Source organism: Leuciscus leuciscus (genome assembly GCF_965113295.1).
Source record: "Leuciscus leuciscus genome assembly, contig: HAP1_SCAFFOLD_518, whole genome shotgun sequence".
Classification (NCBI taxonomy): domain Eukaryota; kingdom Metazoa; phylum Chordata; class Actinopteri; order Cypriniformes; family Leuciscidae; genus Leuciscus; species Leuciscus leuciscus.
In genome coordinates, this window is record NW_028118221.1 from 28,143 (window position 1) to 40,688 (window position 12,546).

The 12,546-nt window shown below is 45.3% G+C and overlaps 1 long non-coding RNA gene across 1 annotated transcript; it reads right to left on the reverse strand.

Moving 5' to 3' along the window:
- Positions 1-3,290: 3,290 nt before the first annotated feature.
- Positions 3,291-4,055, reverse strand: LOC309491751. Its single transcript, XR_014203291.1, has 3 exons — positions 3,939-4,055; positions 3,782-3,856; positions 3,291-3,646 (listed from the first exon to the last, which is right to left on the reverse strand). It is a non-coding gene; the product is annotated as an uncharacterized lncRNA (long non-coding RNA).
- Between the last annotated feature and the right edge of the window lie 8,491 nt (positions 4,056-12,546).

Consider the following 12,546-nt stretch of genomic DNA (forward strand, 5'->3'; position numbering starts at 1 on the left):
CCTCAGATTGAAAGTGTTTCAACTTTTTTCCTGTCGTCAAACATCAGTGAACACTGGCTGCGCTGTCACAGTGTTGGGTTTGTGTTCCCCGGGTGTCCAGTAGATGTCCTCCTTCCCCGGTGTCACTTACATCATGAACTACGTTTCCCATCATCCTGTCCGGCTATCACGATCATTGCACTCAGGTGTTCCCCGTCATCATTGCACTCAGCTGTTTCCCCTCACCTTGTTAGTGTCTGTGTATATATATGCTGTTTGTGTCAGTGTTTGTCACGGAGTCCTTGTATGTATCACACCATTTCCTTAGTTGGGTCGTGTCTGTGTCTTGTTCTTTTTGGATTGCTTCTTTGGATTTTGACCTCTGCATGGACTGGATATTGATGTAATGGATTTCCCTTAATAAACACATATTGCATTTGGATCTAAATTACCTCTGTTCTTGTGTGGATCGTGACAGAAGGACTCCGTCGCCAAAAGATCCAGCGGTATGTTTTCCGGTGTTTCTTCCCCAGCCACCGAGCGGGAGAGAAGGATTTGTTTTGAGGGAACCCGCCTTGTCATTTTTCGCGGGACCCGTGGAGGCCGCAGTAGAGGAGGTGGGTGAGAGGAGTCCCGACACCACTCTCCACTCTGGCCCCTCTTCGACCCTGGGTTGGTGATGTCCAGCCCAGGGCCCCATTCGCCACGGGTTCCGTCCAGCACAGAGCCTGTTCCGGTGGTCCCAGTTCCGGTGGTCCCAGTTCCGGTGATCCCGAGTCCGGTGGTCCCAGTTCCGGTGGTCTCAGTTCCGGTGGTCCCAATTCCGGTGGTTCCGGTTCCGGTGATCTCGAGTGCGGTGGTCCGGAGGCGGAAGACCTCCAACCTCCCCAAAGAACCGGAGGCCGTACCCGTGCAGCCCGTGCAGTCCGCAGTCGACCCCGAGCAGACCGCTGTCATCCCAGAGGTCATGCCCGTGCAGCCAGCGGTCATCCCAGAGGCCGTCCTCGGGCAGCACGCTGTCGTCCCGGAGGCCGTGCCCGAGCAGCCCGCTATTGCCATAGCGGCGGAAGGCTTGTTGGACTATTTTGATACGCATATTACGAAAACATGTGTAATATGAGCTTCATCTACAGTAGTCAACATTTGAAGTGGATCATCAAAGTTGTCCTAAGACAAAAACGGGTATTGTTCAAAATCATGTATAACTTTGATGAAAGGTTTTGATCCACTTAAAATGTTGACAACTGTACAGTATATCAATAACAATCAGTTTTCATTTAAGTATGAGTGTTTTTGTCTTACCGTGTTGTAGATCATCAGCAACCAAATGGCTGTTTGCTATAACAGTTTTTTAGAATGATGGATTTTTTTTTTTATAGATATAATTCTTTTTTGAGAATTATATAGTGCGTTTAAAAAAATAAATAAAATTATTACACATTTCTTTCATTCGCAGAGTCCAGAGGAGCTTTAGGGACATTCGACAAATTCTGAAAGCAAAACTAACCAATTAAAATTTATATTCAAATTATGCAACATCATTTGTGTGCTGCAAATGAAATAAGCAAACACATCATTCAGCCAATCCTACAGAGTAATATCGTGGGAAGTACACTAGAATAATGTTGGGCAAACTACTTCCACAAGTAAGTAGGACTCAATCATTCACTTATCTATGAATGATCTAGCCTAGAAATCTAGACGCACCCTAGCGGCAGCAAAATGTATTTTGCAGCCAGGGCAGTCTAGCAACTCTCCACTGACTTTCAAGCTGCAAAAACCTAAATTGGGTCAGGCCAATCACGTCGTGTATAGAGTAGGCGGGGCGGGCTTAACATGATGACGACAGAGTTGCGACGGTTACCTGCTACTTGAAAACAAAGAATGGCTGCTGCTGGCGAACATCTTTCGAATCGGCTTTGTCCGCGACTCTGGAGGACTTGGAGTTAAGTTTTTCTTTGAGAAAAGAGCATAGAACAGCACTTAAGTCATTCTTAAAAGGAAGATGTGTTCGTAGTTTTGCCGGCCAGATATGGCAAAAGTTGAATCTATCAACTAGCTCCGCTGTTGGGAAAACGCTCTGGTTGGTTGAAGCGCTGTCCTAATGCGTGCCGAGGGAATTTGAAAGACAGCCGTTTATCCCGCCCCTCGTATTGAGCTGTGTCTATGGTGAGTTGCCAGACCCAACATCTTGATGTAGGTCTGGCTTGCCAGGCTATGAATGATCACAATATCTGCAAAATATTGCAGTCACTTTTTCCTATCATAGTCCTCAAAGAAGTCAAACTGGAAGAATAAATGTTCACGGTACTTCACAGACTCCTTGAGAAAAACTGGATCTCAAAAGACAGGCCTCCTGTCATCCACAAGACAATAAAAGCCATCACAAACTAATCCAAGTGGCTGTAAAACCTTAGTGAAACCTAAAAGAAAGATGAGTTGACAAACCAAACCATGAAACCCATTCCAAAAGCCAATTTTATTGTTACACAGAATCTTGACTCATGTCAAGTTAAATAGACAGGGGCTAAAACAATAGATCCCACAGCATCATGCTAGCTGAAGGCAGTGTTGACAGAACCGGACCCCTCAGCATCGTCCCAGCTTAAGGTGGCGTACACAGAACCAGACCCCTCAGCATCATCTTGGCTGAAGGTGGCGTTCACAGAACCAGACCCCACAGCATCATCTTGGCTGAAGGTGGCATTCACAGAACTGGACCCCTCAGAATAGTCCTGGCTGAAGGTGGCGTTCACAGAACCAGACCCCACAGCATCATCTTGGCTGAAGGTGGAGTTCACAGAACCGGACCCCTCAGAATAGTCCTGGCTGAAGGTGGCATTGACAGAACCGGACCCCTCAGCATCATCCTGGCTGAAGGTGGCATTGACAGAACCGGATCCCTCAGCATCGTCCTGGCTGAAGGTGGCATTGACAGAACCGGACCCCTCAGAGTAGTCTTGGCTGAAGGTGACGTTCCCAGAACCGGACCCCTCAGAATAGTCCTGGCTGAAGGTGGCATTCACAGAACTGGACCCCTCAGCATCGTCCTGGCTGAAGGTGGCGTTCACAGAACCGGACCCCTCAGCATCATCCTGGCTGAAGGTGGCGTTCACAGAACCCGACCACTCAGAATAGTCCTGGCTGAAGGTGGCGTTCACAGAACCAGACCCCACAGCATCATCTTGGCTGAAGGTGGAGTTCACAGAACCAGACCCCTCAGAATAGTCCTGGCTGAAGGTGGCATTGACAGAACCGGACCCCTCAGCATCGTCCTGGCTGAAGGTGGCATTGACAGAACCGGACCCCTCAGAATAGTCCTGGCTGAAGGTGGCGTTCACAGAACCAGACCCCTCAGAATAGTCCTGGCTTAAGGTGGCGTTCACTGAACCGGACCCCTCAGAATAGTCCTGGCTGAAGGTGGCATTGACAGAACCGGACCCCTCAGCATCGTCCTGGCTGAAGGTGGCATTGACAGAACCGGACCCCTCAGAATAGTCCTGGCTGAAGGTGGCGTTCACTGAACCCGACCCCTCAGAATAGTCCTGGCTGAAGGTGGCGTTCACTGAACCCGACCCCTCAGAATAGTCCTGGCTGAAGGTGGCATTGACAGAACTGGACCCCTCAGGGCTAAAAGTTCCCTGCAGTTGGACAGAGCTAGAATTGTCTGGAGATAGGGAGAAAGAGAAATACATTTTTTTTGTTAAATAATAGCAAAAACAACAACCATGTAAATGGGTTAGTATAAACTCATTATCTTAGTACAAGAGTATATATTATGAAACAAACAAGGTCTACAAACCTTTTTCTCCAACTACTCTCCCAACATCACTCAAGGATAAATCTAAGGATCCATCTTTGACTAAGCAGCTGAATTCTGAGAAACACATTTGACTTTTTTTTTTTTTTTTTTTAACAGACAAGTAAACTTACTAAAAGCAAACAAAAATTTAACTCACCATGCCATAGTAACTGGTGATAAAGAACTACCAAAACAGTAATTTTAATCAAACCCATTTTATAACACAAACTGAGCCACTAAGAAAACCAATTCAACTGCACAGGCTAAAATCTCAAAACCAACCAGGTCTTTTAAAGCCAAACAGAAAACCATTTGTACCACCTGGATGACTCGTTAACTCATTATTGGGCAAATCTGCTAACTAATGAAATCAATAGTTAATTAATCACACACCATACTAGCTGATTTTAGGCTTGTTCGACTTCATACAGCGCTGCTTCTCCAGAGTGGCTGCAAGAGCTCTGATGATGACACAGCTGTTTCACGATTGGCCGGATTCACCGCATGGCAACAATCACATGTATTTCGTGTTTATTCGAACACCTTCAGTTCCACTAATGCTCACAAATCTGTTTTTTATAACAGTAAAAGCTCTTTTCATGTAGTTGTGATGTTATATTGTGTCATGTTTATCAAAATAAAACTGAATAACAAATCAATCAGATGAAGGTCTCTCAGGAGACAAGAAGTGAAACTAACATTGCATTCGGATGTGTCTTGATGACTTCCGACCTTGGAATGTGTCCTCCGAAGGCAGAATTTATCAGTTTTTTGAGGAAGCAGGAAGAGCAGCTTTTGGTTAATATATTGCAATTTCCTCTTCACCAGATGTTTTCTTTTACTCTTTAGATTAGATTAGATTCAACTTTATTGTCATTACACAAGTACGGGTACAAGGCAACGAAATACAGTTTAGGTCTAACCAGAAGTGCAATAGCAGCAAGTGCAGGATATACAGTGGTTCCATAAGTGCAGGACATGGATATGTACTGAATAAATATAGAGTTGAATACTATTATAAACAAAAATGTACAGATAGATTTGTCCTATGAATATAATATACAGATAACTATTACTGTGAACAGAATTTACAGCTAGATATGTACTGAATATAATATACAGATGACTGTTACTATAAACAGAATTTTACAGATAGATATGTACTATGAATATATATACAGATGGCTGTTACTATAAACAGAATGTGAGCATAATATACAGATGGCTATTACTATAAACAGAATTTTACAAATAGATATATGTATAAGTTAGGCTAAAATGAGCAGTATAACAATGGATTTAAAGTAGTGCAAATAAAGTTTGGACAGAAGCTATCCGAGTGAAAGTGCAGTGGAAAGTAATTGCATATTACAGTTAAAGTACGGTATTGCAAATGTATATGTAAACAGTCGGTACTGTAAATAAACAGTCGGCAGTGCAAATTGAGCATATTCCAGTCAAGGTAGTAGTGCAAGATGCATATGTAAACAGTTGTTACTATAATAACAGTCAGCAGTGCAAATGAACATTATAGTATTGCAAATAACACAATGGAGGCAGGTGTGAGGAGGGAGAGGAGAGTCAATCAGTATATGAGGGGAGTGGGATCAATGAGGGTTAGAGTTTAATAAAGAGACAGCTCTGGGGAAAAAACTGTTCTTTAGTCTGCTGGTCCTGGTCCGTAGGCACCTGAAACGCCTGCCGGAGGGCAGGAGAGAAAACAGTCTGTGGGCTGGGTGAGAGGAGTCCTTAAGGATGCTGCGAGCTCGATGCAGACAGCGTTTCCTCTGGATGTGCTCGATGGCAGGTAGTGGAGTCCCAGTGATGCGCTGGGCGGTTTTCACCACCCGCTGCAGTGCCTTGCGCTCTGCAACAGAACAGCTCCCATACCACACTGTAGCACAGTTGGTCAGGATGCTTTCTATTGCACAGCGATAGAAGTTCACCAGGATAGTGGAGGAAAGCTGATTCTTCCTCAGTGTCCTCAGGAAGAAAAGGCGCTGGTGAGCCTTCTTGACCAGGCTGGAGGTGTTGGTTGTCCAGGTCATGTCCGCCGAGATGTGGGTCCCCAGGAACTTGAAACTGGAGACACGCTCAACAGCCATTCCATTGATATGGATGGTGTCGTGTGTGCCTCTTGACACTTTCCTGAAGTCCACGATGAGCTCCTTCGTTTTGGTGGTGTTGAGGAGCTGGTTATTTTCAGTGCACCATGTGGCCAGGTGCTTGATCTCCTCCCTATAGGCAGTCTCATCGTTGTTGCTGATGAGACCAATCACCGTAGTGTCGTCCGCAAACTTGACGATGGAATTAGATCCGTACACAGGCTTGCAGTCGGAGGTGAAGAGGGAGTAGAGAAACGGGCTTAGCACACAGCCCTGTGGTACACCAGTGTTGAGTGTGATGGACGTGGAGCAGTTGGAGCCTGATCGAACATTCTGGGGTCTGTTGGTCAAAAAGTCAAAAATCCAGTTGCACATGGAGGTGTTGATGCCCAGGTCTCCAAGTTTGGCTATTAACTTAGTTGGGATGACAGTGTTGAATGCTGAGCTGAAGTCAACAAACAGCATGCGTGCATAAGTGTTCTTATTGTCCAGATGTGTGAGCACAGAGTGCAGTGCCATGGAAACTGCATCCTCTGTGCTCCTATTGCTACGGTAGGCAAACTGGTGTGAGTCCAATGTGGATGGAAGAGAGTCTTTTAGGTGTGCCAGGACCAGCCGCTCAAAGCACTTCATTACGATGGGTGTGAGTGCTACAGGGCGGTAGTCGTTAAGGCACTTCGGGCTGGAGTGTTTTGGCACTGGCACAATGGAAGTGCATTTAAAGCATGTTGGTACAGCTGCTTGGGCAAGAGACAGGTTGAAAATGTCTGTAAAAACCCCAGCGAGCTGCTCCGCACATGCCCTGAGTACGCGTCCAGGGATGTTGTCTGGTCCAGCAGCCTTGTGTGCGCTGATCCTGCTCAGTGCATTGCAGACATCTGTGGAGGAGAGTGTGATCGGCGGGTGGTCAGCTGAGGATTTGAGCTTGGTGGCAGTTTCTCTGTTGTCTCTTTCAAAGCGAGCATAAAAGTAATTTAGCTCGTTCAGGAAGTTGACATCAGTGGCTGCGGGGGTGGAGTGAGAGGGTTTGTAGTCACTGATGGCCTGAATGCCCTGCCACATGCGCCGAGGGTCAGCGTTGGAAAAGTGTCCCTCTATCTTAAGCTTGTAGCAGTGCTTGGCCTCTTTGATGCCCCTTTTCAGATTTGCTCTGGATGTGCTATAGGCTTGTGCATCTCCTGATCTGAAGGCAGTGTTGCGTGTCTTCAATAGGAGTCGCACTTCCCTGTTCATCCATGGCTTCTCTTCTGACCATTAATGGCATTTTCAGTGTTTCACTGCTCCGCTGGACAACTGACCTCAGATTGAAAGTGTTTCAACTTTTTTCCTGTCGTCAAACATCAGTGAACACTGGCTGCGCTGTCACAGTGTTGGGTTTGTGTTCCCCGGGTGTCCAGTAGATGTCCTCCTTCCCCGGTGTCACTTACATCATGAACTACGTTTCCCATCATCCTGTCCGGCTATCACGATCATTGCACTCAGGTGTTCCCCGTCATCATTGCACTCAGCTGTTTCCCCTCACCTTGTTAGTGTCTGTGTATATATATGCTGTTTGTGTCAGTGTTTGTCACGGAGTCCTTGTATGTATCACACCATTTCCTTAGTTGGGTCGTGTCTGTGTCTTGTTCTTTTTGGATTGCTTCTTTGGATTTTGACCTCTGCATGGACTGGATATTGATGTAATGGATTTCCCTTAATAAACACATATTGCATTTGGATCTAAATTACCTCTGTTCTTGTGTGGATCGTGACAGAAGGACTCCGTCGCCAAAAGATCCAGCGGTATGTTTTCCGGTGTTTCTTCCCCAGCCACCGAGCGGGAGAGAAGGATTTGTTTTGAGGGAACCCGCCTTGTCATTTTTCGCGGGACCCGTGGAGGCCGCAGTAGAGGAGGTGGGCGAGAGGAGTCCCGACACCACTCTCCACTCTGGCCCCTCTTCGACCCTGGGTTGGTGATGTCCAGCCCAGGGCCCCATTCGCCACGGGTTCCGTCCAGCACAGAGCCTGTTCCGGTGGTCCCAGTTCCGGTGGTCCCAGTTCCGGTGATCCCGAGTCCGGTGGTCCCAGTTCCGGTGGTCTCAGTTCCGGTGGTCCCAATTCCGGTGGTTCCGGTTCCGGTGATCTCGAGTGCGGTGGTCCGGAGGCGGAAGACCTCCAACCTCCCCAAAGAACCGGAGGCCGTACCCGTGCAGCCCGTGCAGTCCGCAGTCGACCCCGAGCAGACCGCTGTCATCCCAGAGGTCATGCCCGTGCAGCCAGCGGTCATCCCAGAGGCCGTCCTCGGGCAGCACGCTGTCGTCCCGGAGGCCGTGCCCGAGCAGCCCGCTATTGCCATAGCGGCGGAAGGCTTGTTGGACTATTTTGATACGCATATTACGAAAACATGTGTAATATGAGCTTCATCTACAGTAGTCAACATTTGAAGTGGATCATCAAAGTTGTCCTAAGACAAAAACGGGTATTGTTCAAAATCATGTATAACTTTGATGAAAGGTTTTGATCCACTTAAAATGTTGACAACTGTACAGTATATCAATAACAATCAGTTTTCATTTAAGTATGAGTGTTTTTGTCTTACCGTGTTGTAGATCATCAGCAACCAAATGGCTGTTTGCTATAACAGTTTTTTAGAATGATGGATTTTTTTTTTTATAGATATAATTCTTTTTTGAGAATTATATAGTGCGTTTAAAAAAATAAATAAAATTATTACACATTTCTTTCATTCGCAGAGTCCAGAGGAGCTTTAGGGACATTCGACAAATTCTGAAAGCAAAACTAACCAATTAAAATTTATATTCAAATTATGCAACATCATTTGTGTGCTGCAAATGAAATAAGCAAACACATCATTCAGCCAATCCTACAGAGTAATATCGTGGGAAGTACACTAGAATAATGTTGGGCAAACTACTTCCACAAGTAAGTAGGACTCAATCATTCACTTATCTATGAATGATCTAGCCTAGAAATCTAGACGCACCCTAGCGGCAGCAAAATGTATTTTGCAGCCAGGGCAGTCTAGCAACTCTCCACTGACTTTCAAGCTGCAAAAACCTAAATTGGGTCAGGCCAATCACGTCGTGTATAGAGTAGGCGGGGCGGGCTTAACATGATGACGACAGAGTTGCGACGGTTACCTGCTACTTGAAAACAAAGAATGGCTGCTGCTGGCGAACATCTTTCGAATCGGCTTTGTCCGCGACTCTGGAGGACTTGGAGTTAAGTTTTTCTTTGAGAAAAGAGCATAGAACAGCACTTAAGTCATTCTTAAAAGGAAGATGTGTTCGTAGTTTTGCCGGCCAGATATGGCAAAAGTTGAATCTATCAACTAGCTCCGCTGTTGGGAAAACGCTCTGGTTGGTTGAAGCGCTGTCCTAATGCGTGCCGAGGGAATTTGAAAGACAGCCGTTTATCCCGCCCCTCGTATTGAGCTGTGTCTATGGTGAGTTGCCAGACCCAACATCTTGATGTAGGTCTGGCTTGCCAGGCTATGAATGATCACAATATCTGCAAAATATTGCAGTCACTTTTTCCTATCATAGTCCTCAAAGAAGTCAAACTGGAAGAATAAATGTTCACGGTACTTCACAGACTCCTTGAGAAAAACTGGATCTCAAAAGACAGGCCTCCTGTCATCCACAAGACAATAAAAGCCATCACAAACTAATCCAAGTGGCTGTAAAACCTTAGTGAAACCTAAAAGAAAGATGAGTTGACAAACCAAACCATGAAACCCATTCCAAAAGCCAATTTTATTGTTACACAGAATCTTGACTCATGTCAAGTTAAATAGACAGGGGCTAAAACAATAGATCCCACAGCATCATGCTAGCTGAAGGCAGTGTTGACAGAACCGGACCCCTCAGCATCGTCCCAGCTTAAGGTGGCGTACACAGAACCAGACCCCTCAGCATCATCTTGGCTGAAGGTGGCGTTCACAGAACCAGACCCCACAGCATCATCTTGGCTGAAGGTGGCATTCACAGAACTGGACCCCTCAGAATAGTCCTGGCTGAAGGTGGCGTTCACAGAACCAGACCCCACAGCATCATCTTGGCTGAAGGTGGAGTTCACAGAACCAGACCCCTCAGAATAGTCCTGGCTGAAGGTGGCGTTCACAGAACCAGACCCCACAGCATCATCTTGGCTGAAGGTGGAGTTCACAGAACCGGACCCCTCAGAATAGTCCTGGCTGAAGGTGGCATTGACAGAACCGGACCCCTCAGCATCATCCTGGCTGAAGGTGGCATTGACAGAACCGGATCCCTCAGCATCGTCCTGGCTGAAGGTGGCATTGACAGAACCGGACCCCTCAGAGTAGTCTTGGCTGAAGGTGACGTTCCCAGAACCGGACCCCTCAGAATAGTCCTGGCTGAAGGTGGCATTCACAGAACTGGACCCCTCAGCATCGTCCTGGCTGAAGGTGGCGTTCACAGAACCGGACCCCTCAGCATCATCCTGGCTGAAGGTGGCGTTCACAGAACCCGACCACTCAGAATAGTCCTGGCTGAAGGTGGCGTTCACAGAACCAGACCCCACAGCATCATCTTGGCTGAAGGTGGAGTTCACAGAACCAGACCCCTCAGAATAGTCCTGGCTGAAGGTGGCATTGACAGAACCGGACCCCTCAGCATCGTCCTGGCTGAAGGTGGCATTGACAGAACCGGACCCCTCAGAATAGTCCTGGCTGAAGGTGGCGTTCACAGAACCAGACCCCTCAGAATAGTCCTGGCTTAAGGTGGCGTTCACTGAACCGGACCCCTCAGAATAGTCCTGGCTGAAGGTGGCATTGACAGAACCGGACCCCTCAGCATCGTCCTGGCTGAAGGTGGCATTGACAGAACCGGACCCCTCAGAATAGTCCTGGCTGAAAGTGGCGTTCACTGAACCCGACCCCTCAGAATAGTCCTGGCTGAAGGTGGCGTTCACTGAACCCGACCCCTCAGAATAGTCCTGGCTGAAGGTGGCATTGACAGAACTGGACCCCTCAGGGCTAAAAGTTCCCTGCAGTTGGACAGAGCTAGAATTGTCTGGAGATAGGGAGAAAGAGAAATACATTTTTTTTGTTAAATAATAGCAAAAACAACAACCATGTAAATGGGTTAGTATAAACTCATTATCTTAGTACAAGAGTATATATTATGAAACAAACAAGGTCTACAAACCTTTTTCTCCAACTACTCTCCCAACATCACTCAAGGATAAATCTAAGGATCCATCTTTGACTAAGCAGCTGAATTCTGAGAAACACATTTGACTTTTTTTTTTTTTTTTTTTAACAGACAAGTAAACTTACTAAAAGCAAACAAAAATTTAACTCACCATGCCATATTAACTGGTGATAAAGAACTACCAAAACAGTAATTTTAATCAAACCCATTTTATAACACAAACTGAGCCACTAAGAAAACCAATTCAACTGCACAGGCTAAAATCTCAAAACCAACCAGGTCTTTTAAAGCCAAACAGAAAACCATTTGTACCACCTGGATGACTCGTTAACTCATTATTGGGCAAATCTGCTAACTAATGAAATCAATAGTTAATTAATCACACACCATACTAGCTGATTTTAGGCTTGTTCGACTTCATACAGCGCTGCTTCTCCAGAGTGGCTGCAAGAGCTCTGATGATGACACAGCTGTTTCACGATTGGCCGGATTCACCGCATGGCAACAATCACATGTATTTCGTGTTTATTCGAACACCTTCAGTTCCACTAATGCTCACAAATCTGTTTTTTATAACAGTAAAAGCTCTTTTCATGTAGTTGTGATGTTATATTGTGTCATGTTTATCAAAATAAAACTGAATAACAAATCAATCAGATGAAGGTCTCTCAGGAGACAAGAAGTGAAACTAACATTGCATTCGGATGTGTCTTGATGACTTCCGACCTTGGAATGTGTCCTCCGAAGGCAGAATTTATCAGTTTTTTGAGGAAGCAGGAAGAGCAGCTTTTGGTTAATATATTGCAATTTCCTCTTCACCAGATGTTTTCTTTTACTCTTTAGATTAGATTAGATTCAACTTTATTGTCATTACACAAGTACGGGTACAAGGCAACGAAATGCAGTTTAGGTCTAACCAGAAGTGCAATAGCAGCAAGTGCAGGATATACAGTGGTTCCATAAGTGCAGGACATGGATATGTACTGAATAAATATAGAGTTGAATACTATTATAAACAAAAATGTACAGATAGATTTGTCCTATGAATATAATATACAGATAACTATTACTGTGAACAGAATTTACAGCTAGATATGTACTGAATATAATATACAGATGACTGTTACTATAAACAGAATTTTACAGATAGATATGTACTATGAATATATATACAGATGGCTGTTACTATAAACAGAATGTGAGCATAATATACAGATGGCTATTACTATAAACAGAATTTTACAAATAGATATATGTATAAGTTAGGCTAAAATGAGCAGTATAACAATGGATTTAAAGTAGTGCAAATAAAGTTTGGACAGAAGCTATCCGAGTGAAAGTGCAGTGGAAAGTAATTGCATATTACAGTTAAAGTACGGTATTGCAAATGTATATGTAAACAGTCGGTACTGTAAATAAACAGTCGGCAGTGCAAATTGAGCATATTCCAGTCAAGGTAGTAGTGCAAGATGCATATGTAAACAGT